The 13,149-nt window shown below is 40.0% G+C and overlaps 1 protein-coding gene across 5 annotated transcripts in view; it reads right to left on the bottom strand.

Annotated features, from left to right (window-relative positions):
- The window catches only part of LOC121672810 (neurexin-3-like), a 290,579-nt gene that overhangs the window by 70,405 nt on the left and 207,025 nt on the right, over positions 1-13,149 (bottom strand). The window lies entirely within an intron of this gene.

Below are 13,149 nucleotides of genomic sequence, written 5' to 3'. Positions count from 1 at the left end.
AGAACTGTGGGCTCTGTTGTTGCTACATGTATTGAAATTAGCCAAGAGAAGAGTGTCAAGCAGGCAAGCACTCCTGAGCATACTCAGGAGCCCAGACCTCCTACTCTTCTCTTTCTCCCAGGTACAGAATTAATTTCTGGAAAGCAGACTCTTCTCTGCCTGTGCTGTTCTCACAGAGGCAGGAACTAGAGAAGGCACAAAACTGAAATACTTGTAAACTGTACTTCATCTCAGTCACCTTCCATGCCTGCTAAATGCAGAGCTGGAACACATAGCAAGCAAAACCACTTCTGCAACTAGCACAATTTTTATTGAATTCTTGTTCAGTGATACTACTGAAGACTCTGATTTCTTCTAAGGAGTCATTATTCTAAAATACTTTATGTCTGTGTCATATAGCATATACATACACACATTTGATTTCTGCTTTCAAAATCCTATCAGCGTGAGTTGTCAGCAATTTGTTACAAAAATAGAAGGGAATTGAGATATGCATTGCTACTTGTACAATTAGGACAGGAAAGTCAGAGAAATGTGTATGTGGTAAATATTAAAAGGCAAACAAGGGAAAGAATGATGCTTATAAATTAGGTGATTTCAGGATGAAAAAATAAATGAAATCACAATTCAGTACATTCATAGCTAGCAAAAATTTTCCAGCTTTCTCTAAGCATTAAAGGAGAATTTCACTAGTGCAGTCAGCACAGCATCAGATTTTCCGGTTGCAAAGGCAAAACACAGAGAGAAAGGAGAAGCCAGCTGTTAAATCCCATCTGGTGAAATGGCACAAAGCTCTAGTTCCTCCCAGCAGAGGACGGTATTGACCCACAGTAGCTTCTTTTGCTCCAATTCCTAATAATATGCTCTGCCCTCACACAGGCATCAGAAACATCAAGTCTATTAATATCTGCAACAGGGATAAAATACATTTTCAATTTATGGGACCGTAGTAGTTTTATTCTACAGATTAATCATGTCAAATGCTCTCATTAGAGAGACCATACACCTCCTTCCACTGACACAGCAAGGGGGTGCATTAGAGCCTCCTCTCCTGCCAGACAATGAGGTGCACCTCAGTCAGACTTTAGCTCTGAGCACTGCATGAAGTCCTGTCTCTGCTTCTCAAGGAGAAAGAAGAAATAAATAGAGCAACTAAAAGGATGGAAGAGGATGCTTTATGAGGATAGCATGAAAAGGCCAAGCTCATATTTGGAGAGGACTGAGAAAAATATGATTGACGTTTACAGAAGATGGAGAAGGTTAATGTAGAACTGCTCTTTGCCAAACCCAGCAATAACAGAGTTAGAGGCACTTGCTGAAACTTGTATGAAATCAGAATAAAACGGATTTTTAGAAGTACTTATTTACACAAAGGGTAGTGAACTTCTGGAACTTGCTGCCAAGGAAGGTCATGGAAGCAGGGTGCAACATAGATGCAAAAGGAACCAGAAATAAAAATGGACAGCAAATAATCCACAAACTGATACTAAAGGAAAAAGGAAGGAGTGTGTCTTCCAGCAAATGAAAACCAACAGCAGTGGGTGCTGTGGGAATGTAAGGAAATGCGCCACTGATAGCAGCCATGCTCATGTGTTATCTCTAGACAGCACTTGCACCCTCCACTATTGGAGACACTGTACTGGGTGCATGGATTGACCATTCTTCAGGCCCACCAGGGCTTACAACTTTGGTGCAACGTTGAATTTTTGGTTTCACCACAGTATGGAGTTGCTTTGGTGGGCAGGAGAACACCGGGCCTTAATGAGCTATGGTTTTAATGATCCTAAGGTAGGAGAGCTGCCCTTATAGGATACCACTAACAATTGCTCAAGCCAGCATTCCTCTAAACTGTATCTTGACCCAGTCTTTTCATACATGAGGGGAGCAGACAGGTAGCACACTACCCTACATATGATTGATGGGTGGTGCTGGGTTGATTCTAGCCATGACTCAGTGATCTGTTTTCAGCAATCTCTGCGGGTTGCTGGTAGAGGGAATATCATATACACATAAGGAGCTGCCACATACAGCTGAGCCACATACAGGTTACATCTCCTTCCTTGATGCATTTGATACTTGAGTAACAGGTCCCATCTTTTCTGGGAAAATGTAGAGGGTTTGCCTCTGGGTTTTCTTGAGGTTTGATGCTGACTGCTTTGTGTTTCATTAGTCACACAAGTACCACAGCTGGAGAATCCTTGAGACAGAATGCTTTCAAAGGAACTAGAAAAAAATTACATAAATTTATTTGTAATCAAGAAAGTCACTAGCAATGACTTTGTCATTGTTAGCCTCAGAATCTGAGGCTAAGATTGAAAAGAACAGACCAAGAAAGCAAGCACAAAGTAAGACCTCGGGAAGAGAGGAGAAAGGGTGTTGAATAGATACAAGAGTTCTGAATTCAATCTTTTCAAAGAAACATATCCACCCCAATCTGAATCTCTGTTATTCAAATGTTGTTCTAAATTATTTTCTTCTAAAAAACTCCAAGACAAAACATGTAGCTTGAGAAATCTAAAAAGCACCTATGTTTATGGAAAAAGTGCAAGCATTTCCATAGTTGACTTGAGGTATTATTGACAGACATATTTGGACATCAACATCTTGATGTATAATCAAGTACACCGGAATTCTCACCATAACAATAAAAGAAAAGTATAGAAATAATCCTTGGGTGTAAAACCAGTGTGAATCCTTGGCAGGAATGGAGAAATGCTAAGGCAGTTTCTGATAATGGCAGTTCAATTGTTAAACCAAAGGTTCAAGATTGAGAAGAGGGAATATCATTAAATGACTGGAATGCATGTCCCATAGTGGAGAACATTCAAATTCATTCTGTTTAATAGGTAGAGGTTAAAATGTGATTCGATTGCAATCTACAAGTACCTGTGCAGAAAATGGAATTTGGCAATAGAGGGCTCTTCAATGCATGTGACAAAGGGACAATGAGATCTGGGGGCTAGAGACTGAAGTTAGAGAAATTCACATTTTAAAATATTATGACTTATTTTTACGTGAGGGTAATTTCCTACTGAAATAATTTACTACAGGTTATGGTGTGTTCTCTGCTACTGGCAAATTTTAAATTAAAATAGTAACCTGTTTTCTCTAAAAGATATAGTGAGAGAGGAATTAATTATACAGCAAATCAGCCTAGATTATCATAATGGCTCTTTCTGGCCTCATAACCTATGAATCTTTGTGTTTTAATGAAATCAACAGATGCTTCAGTTCAGTTTCCAGGACAGATGAAGCACATCCTTCCCAACTGCTAAAACTGCCTGGTAAAGGAGAAGATGCTATTGTCAGTTCTGGTCTGACTTGTCATCAGTGCTTTCAGTGAAGCTTTTCTCATATTTTTACATGTTTGTGATCCTACCTTAAAACATTCAACTGAAAAAAGAAGGCAAGCAAAAAGTCTTGGACAAAAAACTTGATTCTATCGTTCAAATATATAAGCTTCAAGAAACAGAAGAAATATAATTTCTTAGAGTCACCTGCTGCAAGCCAAAGAAACATTTTCATGTTTCACTGAGCAAGCTTTCTGCCGGCAGTAGAATCTACCATCTGCATAGCACTTCCTACCTTGTGGCCTGATATTATGAGCAACCTCTGAACTAACTTGAAGGCTCTTCAGTATATGCCAAAATACCTACTGAAACTCGCTCTTCTAAATTCAAATGAGACCATGACTGTCTCAGAATTCTGTTCCTCTCTAGGAGTTTTCTAGTGCCACACATGGCTTCCATAGCAAGTGAGAAATAAGCAAAGGAATGAAAGCAGTGCCCATACACCTGTCCATTTATGTCGGGTGCTTTCTGAACAATGCCAATCTTGCCTGTTTAAAAAGAGACAAGCTTGAGCTCATCCCAGGTTTGATATGTGTATCAGAGAAGGTCTAAGGAAGTCAAGGACGTGATTCCTGATACAGACATACACATCTCCTTTATTTTGGGAAGGAAGGTGGAAAAGAGAAAGGGGGAGAAAATTATTAGCAAAAGGTATCCACAGAGCTTTTGAAAAGTAACTTTCATTCCTCCAATCTTAAAATCACTTCATATTGCAAAAATGAGACAAGAATAAAGAAAATAATTGGTTTTTCCTTTTCCATGAGGACTGTTACGAAATACATTTTAACAAAGGAATATTGACCATAAAATGCCTTTGTTTAATAAATTAGACCAGTATAAATGGATGGTCAGGAAGGGGATAGTCCAGATACACATGGTCCTGATAATCAGCAATAGAATTTCATGACATCTAAAACATTCTGAGGGAAAAAAATATATACATTAAATCATGTTTCCTATAAATCTGCTGAGAAAGAAGAGCTTGTTTTAGGCAGAGCTAAAACAAACCCGCAATCTAGTTTTGAGGTTTCTTTAAAATGGCAACTTTGCATTTCTGAAGCATTCAAGGAATTTCTCCAGCTAAACTTCTTATAAGTTTCACTCATGGGTTAATGACAGCTCTAATCAGATGGCTTTTCACAATGATGAAAAGCATCTCTCTGCAATCAAGTGAAGTTGCAGATAGCAAGGGAGCAACAAAAAGGAAAGAAAAATTATGTGCTATGTTTGGCCAGTAGCCAATATAAAAATTCCTCTCCAAGTTGGTGTTATTAAGCAGGAAACATGATTTTTGGTACAGGCTGGACACAGGCATGCTCCAAAGGGGAAATGGCCAACGATAGCCTGGCAAATTAGAACCATCATGAAAAAAAGCAATAACCTGAAGGCTGCATATATTTAGCTAGCTAGGAAGAGCACCTCTGAAGGCCTGCCAAATTGTTCACCTATTGCACCCGGGATATTGCTTTTCTCTGTCACAGGCTGCACCCCTCCCCCAGCTGCCCATATCAATTCTCCCAAAGGCTAAATGCTAGATATTCAGGCTAGAGCCCAAGACCTCTTTAAAGGCACCTGCACATAACCAAAAAAAGTTCCTACAGCAAAAAAAAATTACACTTTATCCATTGGTTTATTAGACCTGTGTTTCTCTAGCCTGCCCTGACAAGCATGAAGAAACAAACACACCAGATTAGCAGCACTTTACTTTGTGCTTGGGGCAGACTATGTATGAAGCAATCCAAGACTTCAGTGATGGGTACCTAAAGTTCCTACACTTATTTAAATACCTCTACATGGACTGCAGATACCTGGTCTAAATATATTTGATGTTTTACTGGGATGACAACTGTATTCAGGTAATAAACACCATCACCATTACCCATACTGAAAGAGTTAATTTACCTATTGTGTAAAACAATACACTGAACATTGCTGAAAAGTAACTGAAAGCAAACAATCAAGACTCAAATATGATTTGTGAAATGTTGAATAGAGCAATGTAAGTCTAGATTTCATCTGAATTATGTTTAAGAAAGAATATGTGTTCACCCAGCGTTGAAGAATCCATTCAGTGCATGTAGCTTGGTTTGCAGCTGCAGTGTGAGCTGCAGCTTGAGCTCTGGGTGGGAGGAGCCCAAGGAAAGAGGCCATGAACTGCCAACCCTTTGGACAACATAGAGCATGGGGACCTGTGGCCCAGCCAGGTGATCAGCTACTCAGAGACACAGCAGGAGCCAATGACTCCAGACTTTGGGGCACTTAGACTGTGGGGCATAAAAGCCCAGGGATTCCTTTGTTCAGGGCCCCTTCTCAGAGGCACCAGACTCAAGCTGTTATTTAGTTATTGAACCAAGATTAAACTGTTTTAAGGATCCAGAGATTTGATATTCTGCTATAGGAAACCCAGAGTTGAGCTGGTAAGGAAACCTTGCCTGACCACGTGAGAATGGTACGTGTAGCTGCAAAGGGGTCTCTACCTAGCTTAGGTGCTGCGTGTGTGACTGCCAGAGTGGCTAGCTCCTGGATGGTCAGATAGGAAAGTTTCCTTCACTCCAAGGTAAAAATAGGAGTATGGTGAATAAAACACCTAAACAATAAGGCAGAAGTATTTCAAGCTTCCCTACAAAATTTTTTCCACCTTACAAATCAATTATGGTTTCTGAATAACTTCAAGTTTTGTAGAAAATTCCAGAAGAGAAAAGAGATTGATTTAGTTACAAAAGACTTGCAGGAAGATACAGAGAAGCACTCCCTAAAGTCAGATATAAAGGCATTCAAGGTGCCAATAAAACAGGAGTGAAAAAGGCAGGGTGGAATTTCTTTAACTGGTTTCGTGAAAATGTTTCCTTAACAGATAGAGAAGACAGAGGACCCAGGGCTTCACTGGGGTCACAACTGTCCTTTGAATTCCAAAAGGGACATCACAACGGCCACATGGCCATCAATGACACGGCAGTAGCTGTGGAGTCTGCATACAACCAGGCACAGGCATGTGGCCATCGTGACGTCACTGCAGACGCCACAACTGCATCCTGAGATAAACATGAGGGGAACATTAGAAATTATATATATTTATTTGTGAAAACTCATAACACTGTCTAAATTGGGAAGAAACCTTTTTATAGTTGAAAGAGAAATGCTGCTGAAGGATTCTATAGCCTCAAAGACTAAAGCAGTTTCCTCATCTAAGAAAAAGGCAGCAGTAAAATTAAGTAGAATTGGTTTCAGCATTAACTATGATTTGAGGATGAATGCTCTTTTGCGATGGAAGCACCAAGTCCTCTTCCTTCCTTGCTACACAAACTTCAAGTTCTACAAGAAGTGAAGAAAGGGATCACAGGAAATGTTATCATTTCTATATTTCTTAAAACATCACTTTCCTACAGATTTTTCTAAGCAATGGTAAGAAAGCATCTAAACTCAGTATCTTCTAAAGTATATTCCTCATATCACAGCAGCCACCTTGAGACTGTGGAACTGGTTTTGCAGAAGTGCTCATTAGCCAAAATCTGTAAGCGAATACAAGGAGATACTTTGTCTTTACTGCTAAAGCTAAAAAATACTCTTGAGAAATTAGATTTAGATTTCTCATTCTGTTTCCAAAACAACTAGCTGATTGTTAATACAAATGTAGAAAACTAACTGTCTGGTATTTGACAGTAACATAGTTCACCTTTGTGTCATAGCAAAGTGTTTAAGGCATTTCACTGTAGATTCAGGTGCACAAAATGAACTTTCCTCTTGTTTATGTTCTATTCAACCTCCATTTGGCCTAGTAACCGAGAAGAAAAAAGCTGCAGGACAGGGACAAGTCAGCCAGCTGTGATGTTCCTCACCTATGCCACAGACACAGATATACCTCATGTTAGCCCTGAAAAGCAATTTGTACCTTAGATGTATTTCTGGATGTAAGGACATAGAGAAGATATGTCTGTACTTTGAAAATATTCATCCGTATACAATAATAAGGAAATTCTAAGTTTTACACTGAGCCTAGTGCAGAGGTAAAACAAAATAGAAGAAATAAACACTTAGCTACACAGAGAAAATCATTCACTGGGTGGGTTGAAAGACGCATGCTAGAATGTATGGAGACATATAAAGAGATAGTGCTGTACTCTGCTGGAGATCATCTCCATTTTGGAGAATTGTACTTCAAGAAAGGAGTGGAACTACTGGAAAGAGTCCTGACAAGAGCAATGAAAATAACCAGGGGTCTAGAAAATAGAAAAAAGTTGGAAAGGAGACACTATAAAGTGTTCAAATAGAAAAGGGCTGCTACAAAGCAGAAAGCAACAACCTCTTCTTTGTACCCACGCTGAAAAGAACAAGAAATAATTGGCAAAAAATCACAGCAAGAAAGTGTTAATTTAAGAACAGTGAAGCACTGGAAGAGATTGTCTGAAGAGCAACGGTCACTGGAGGCTTTTTAAAAAATTGTCAAGACTCACTTAGATGTCATTGATTTTGTTTTGGGACAGTGGAAGTGTAAAGGAGTAGATAACTTCTCATCGTCCATTCTAGTTTTATTTTCTATGATTCTGTGTTGGGGGGTGTGGGAAGGGTAGAGGAACATGTGCAAGAACAAATTACTATGCATCTAAGGGCTTACCTAGTGTTCAAGCACAGAAAGTAAGAATAAACCTTATATTAACACAATATTGACACCTCACAATTTTGAAGAGCTTAAATTTAAAAATTACCTTCCTAGTGAATGAAGGCTTGAGAGCTAAAATAAAAAATAAATAATTACTTCTAAAAAAATTTTTCTAAAAAATCATTATCACAGCAGCTTCATTACCAGCATGCAGGAGTTGACTTCAATTACATCCAGTTCTGTAGTGAGCTTATACAGACATTCACCAGTTACAGAATACTCTGCCCCTCCCAAATGCATCCTGAAATCTCAGATTTGTCTAGCAAGCACAAGCTAAATCTGTCGAGCTTGGTTCAGTGATGATTAAGTGAGGAAATGATTACTGTCAAGTGTCTTAAGAACTTCATCTGAAAGGCTGAGAGGAATTATTTTAGGATGGCCCCATTGATCATCTAAGGCTTGAACCTTATTACACTGAAAAGTCTATCAGACAATGACTTAGCAAATAACACTCTGTTTAGTGATATCATTGTATTTCAAATCCACCTAAGGTTGTGCAAGTACAAAAGACCTAACTCAGGAAATAGATCTGTTTAGTATGGCTGGGTGAATGCTTCCATCAGAAGCATTCTTTCTAACACAGAATTCCATTTGCTTCACAGAGAATTAGCAATGAAATGCTTCACTACAATCTGTACCAACCCAAAAGGGCAAGTTTAGTTTTATCAAACTTAACAGAAAAACTTTTGCATTAATTTAACTGGTTTATGTTAACCAGTATTTTTCAGGCATTGCATTTACTTGCAATTTGCCTCTGGTCTCCCTTCCCTCAGGAAATACTTTCACATGACACAATGTCAGTGTCCCACCTGACATCATCAGAGACATATGACTGGTTTTCCCACAAAGCAGCTTAACCAAATACTCTGGTCCCTCTGGGAGAAGAGACACAAGGGCCCTACAGGACACATGAACTGCACTGGACAGGAAAATACAGTTTGTGTTAAACTGGCTCCAGATTATTTGGGGTCAGCTCAATAATCAATATGAAATAATTTGATTCAGAAAATATCAGAATGTTACATGTGAATTCAGTTTTACATATTTCATGGATTTACATTTTAAAAAATTAATCTTACCAGTAGCAATGAAAACAAATGTCAGCTGGAGGAAACTCCTTTGGACCTACCTTCCCTAGCCAGTATGCCTTGGGGCTGCTTCACTAGAATATCCCTGGTAGGTACAAGAAGGTAGTTCAGTCTCCACATGCCAGGCAAGCATTAGTCTCTCTGCTGAGGTTTCCAATGTAAGCAAAGCAAATGCTAAGCAAATTGTGCCAACAACAGCAGCATCTTCTGTGTTTTTGTCACTTGCCCAGCAAAAATCAATTTGAAAATATTTAGCATTACATATGGGAGAGCACATGCTCAAAAGTGAGCACTGCTCAAGTAACAATGAGATTACAGCAACAGAGGAAGCATTTAGTGGATTTAGTATTGTACAGACTAAAAGTGGTGCCACTGCAGCAGCATGGTGTCTGTGTTGTAGCTCTAGAAGCTGAGGGTGCTGCATCCCAGCATGTCTCCCTCCCTCAGCCTTAGCACAAAGGTCTCAGGGGCACTGACATCTCACTCCATCTCCAGTGTCACCCAAAGAAGAGGCACGCCTTCAGCTAGGCTCTCCTCCTGTGAGGGACCAAAGACACTCTGGGTCTGCTGAAGAACTCCCATTGGCAGGATGACATTATCCCATGGCTGACACCCATCTGTCACAGGTCCAAATGGACTGGTGAGGAGGAGAAGGACTGTCTCCATATGTCTAGCCCAAAATACGATGGCATTCTAAACTTCTTTTTTAATGCCTCTCTTTTTGCCCTGTGCCATAACTTGCCAACACTGACATCTCTCCAGGATCTCTCTGCTCATCTCTCTTCAAATTCTATGGCATGGAACATAGCTCAAACCCTTCAAAGGTAGGATTCCCCAACCATTTATCTGCACTGGGCCTTATGTTGTGTGAAAACAGGGATGTGATGAGCTAACTACTTGCTTGAATATTTGCTGTAGGGGGCAGGGAATGTAGTTAATTCCCTACTTGCAAGAGGCATCAAGAGAAAAATACTGTCATCTTATAACCCCCAACCTGATGTGAGAAAAAGAACCATAAGCACTTTTATATCTTTCTCTCATGTGTATCTAAAAATTCTCTTATCTGTGACCTTCATCTCTAAGCTTGGAGCACTAATAAAAAAAAGAGGGGGGAAAAACTTAAAAAAAAAAAATTCAATACCTATCTTCTACTTGGGACTGAGCCCCAGTTGCCATAATGCCAAAAAGCCTAGTTCATCTGTTCATCCAGAAGCCACCCAGCTGCACCAGCCACAGCTTTAGTGCACAGTGCAACACTGTCTGAGAGCAATAAAGGAAGGCTTGAAATTGGACAGTCCCCCCTCAGCTGTTGATATGGTTTCATCTTGCCTCCAGAGAAACTCTTACTAAACAAATTCTCCCCTGCCCCCACCACCTTTACAAGTTTCTTGGGGAAGAGTACTCATACTCTTCCCAGTGGCACTACCAGGGTTCACCAAGGCTGCTGACAAAACTTCACCTTCATCCCTTGCTTTGATCTGGAAGCTGTGTGCATGGAGCAGAAGTCCAGCAGCTCCCAGAGGACAGGAGCGGATATGCAAGCACTCAGCACAGCCAGAACTGCTGCCACAGTGAGAGAACTTCAAGGAAAGCACATGAAAGCAGAAACAAAAGCAAATACGGGTGACGTTTTCCAGTAGAAGCACTGAAATGAGAAGCAGGAATGGAGACAGATGAGGACCTCAGCACCCAATTCAGCACCAGATTACACTTCCTTCTCAAAGTAGGTGGGCTGCTGCAATCAGGAGGAGAGAGAGCTCTTCAGAAAGGAGAGAGGTCAGGACTGGAGTCAGCACTAAGCACCAGACAAAAGAGACACCTGATTAGCTGGTTCCCAGCACAAAGGGAGCTAAAAAAAAGAGCACACCATTGTAGAAATACTTTCTACAATAAATTCCTACAGAGCAGTCTAAGTTACTCTGTGAATATTAGTGTCTTGGCTTTAGTTTATTTAATACTGTATTATCTTCCACTCCCTCACTAAGGGCCACTATCCCTGATTTTGAGAAAGTGAAAGAGGGAACTGAATTCATACAAGTCAATAGATGGCAAAAAAGAATATTTCTTCTTCCTAATTACTGCCCTGTGCCTAAGGCATAGCTGGAGAAAAAATTTTGGTAACACATATCAGTGCAAATAATCTACTATTCTCTTTCAGTTTTGAAATTCTGTTATGTAAATACTGAACAGTAGTAAACATTTCCCTCAGTTTGTTTACTTTTGTTACAATGCCATTTTAATGCACCCAGGCATGGGGTTCCCATCTCCACTGTGTGGAGCCCAAGGAAGACTGATCTCAACATCTAAGAAAGCTTCTTTGATACAAGACTAATTTACTTACATTTTCTGTTTAGCTCAGTACTGTCTTACTGCTTAAGAATTATCTATACCAGATCTTAAGCAGAGCAATAGAGCTTACATTCATCAAACACTTGCAGGCATAAAATAAAATCTGCCTTAGCTACTCTCGTGGGAATTCACCTAAACCTTTCTGTTTAAGTGGACTTCTCTGTAGAGGTTTAATTCCTACCAACCTTTTCCAACCTTTACAGAGCACTGAGGTACTACTGTGATGGCAACTGTCTCAGAACATGGTGAACTTCCATTTCTGGAGTTGCCTTTTTTGGAGGAGGGGATTGAGAAGAGGGCTCTGTTATTGTTATTACCGAGACCACCTTGACCAGAATACAGAAATTACTGTTCTGTCTATGTGGCACTCAAAGAACCTACTGTTTCTCCTCTACAGCAGTTTTATTCTCCTTGCACTGAGCAAACACTATCAAAAATAGCAAAATACATAGAAATCAGTCAGCTATTCTTTTTCTAGTATATCAAGAAAACTTGTCTGTGTGTTTTACTGGCAGCTGAAGGGAAAAAGAAGGGAATAAGAGAAAATGGCTGACATAGTCACAAAACTTGAAAAAATTCATTCCTGGAAGCAAAAACTCATATATATTCCTCAGTGAAGGACTGGTTGGATTTTTGGACATGTAATCAACCTACATGCTATATTTGTTTGCCTGGATGTACTGACATATATTTACATATCCATATACTGTGCATAGATGCATAAGAAAGCACATGTACTTATGTACTCACGTAGAGATCCACACTGGTAGCTACTGAAGGCATGTATGTGGGTTTGTACACATTTGTAAACAGTACCTGCATGCACTCTGCTCTATGTGCATATATGTGTATGTGCATATTCATGTCTTCACTTGTGATTTTTAGGCTATGCTGTTGTAATTTAACCCTAGATAGCAACAAAGCACCACATGGGAGAGAATCATAAATAAAATAAAAGGTACAAGCTGTAAGCTGAGATAAGAACAGTTTAATACTACTACTACTAATAATAATAATAATAAAGATGAAGAAAAAGGAGACAACAAAGGAAAGAGGAATAAAACCCAAGACAGACAAGTGATGCACCACACAATTGCTCACCACCCCCTAACTGATGCCCAGCCCACGTTTATCCAGGACCGTAAAAGTAGCATTAGAAGAATGCACATCATCTGCATGCAGATCCCCACATTCTGTTCTTATGCAGCTCTGTGACCAACAAACTGCTTGGCATTCTAGTAACTGCTGTCCTTCTCTTTCCCTGAAAGTAGCTCACAAAGCAAAAGCATATCTTTTTATGGAAACACTGTGCTGGTTTGGGCTGAGGTAAAGTTAATTTTCTTCACAGTGGCTGGTATGGGGCTGTGCTTTGGATTTGTGCCGAACACAGGTTGATAACAGAGAGATGTTTTTGTTATTGCTGAGCAGAGCTTACACAGAGCCAAGGCCTTTCTGCTTTCCATATTGTCACACTAGCAAGGAAGTTGGGAGGAGACTCAACCAGGGCAGCCAACCCCAATTGCCCAAAGGGATATTCCAGACCATCATGCTCAGCATAGAAAGCAGGGGTAAGGAGGAGGAGGGGAGGGACATTTGGAGTGATGGTGTTTGTCTTCCCAAATCACTGTTACATGTGATGGGGCCCTTTTCTCCTGGAGATGGCTGAACAACTGCCTGTCATGGGAAGCAGGGAATTAATTCCTTG

Source organism: Corvus kubaryi, unplaced genomic scaffold (genome assembly GCF_017639235.1).
Source record: "Corvus kubaryi isolate FWS band 111438036 unplaced genomic scaffold, C.kubaryi_AGA036_p1.0 64978, whole genome shotgun sequence".
In the NCBI taxonomy this organism is placed as follows: Eukaryota; Metazoa; Chordata; class Aves; order Passeriformes; family Corvidae; genus Corvus; species Corvus kubaryi.
Note: the sequence above shows the minus strand (reverse complement) of the source record. Positions and strands in the feature narration are given on the sequence as shown.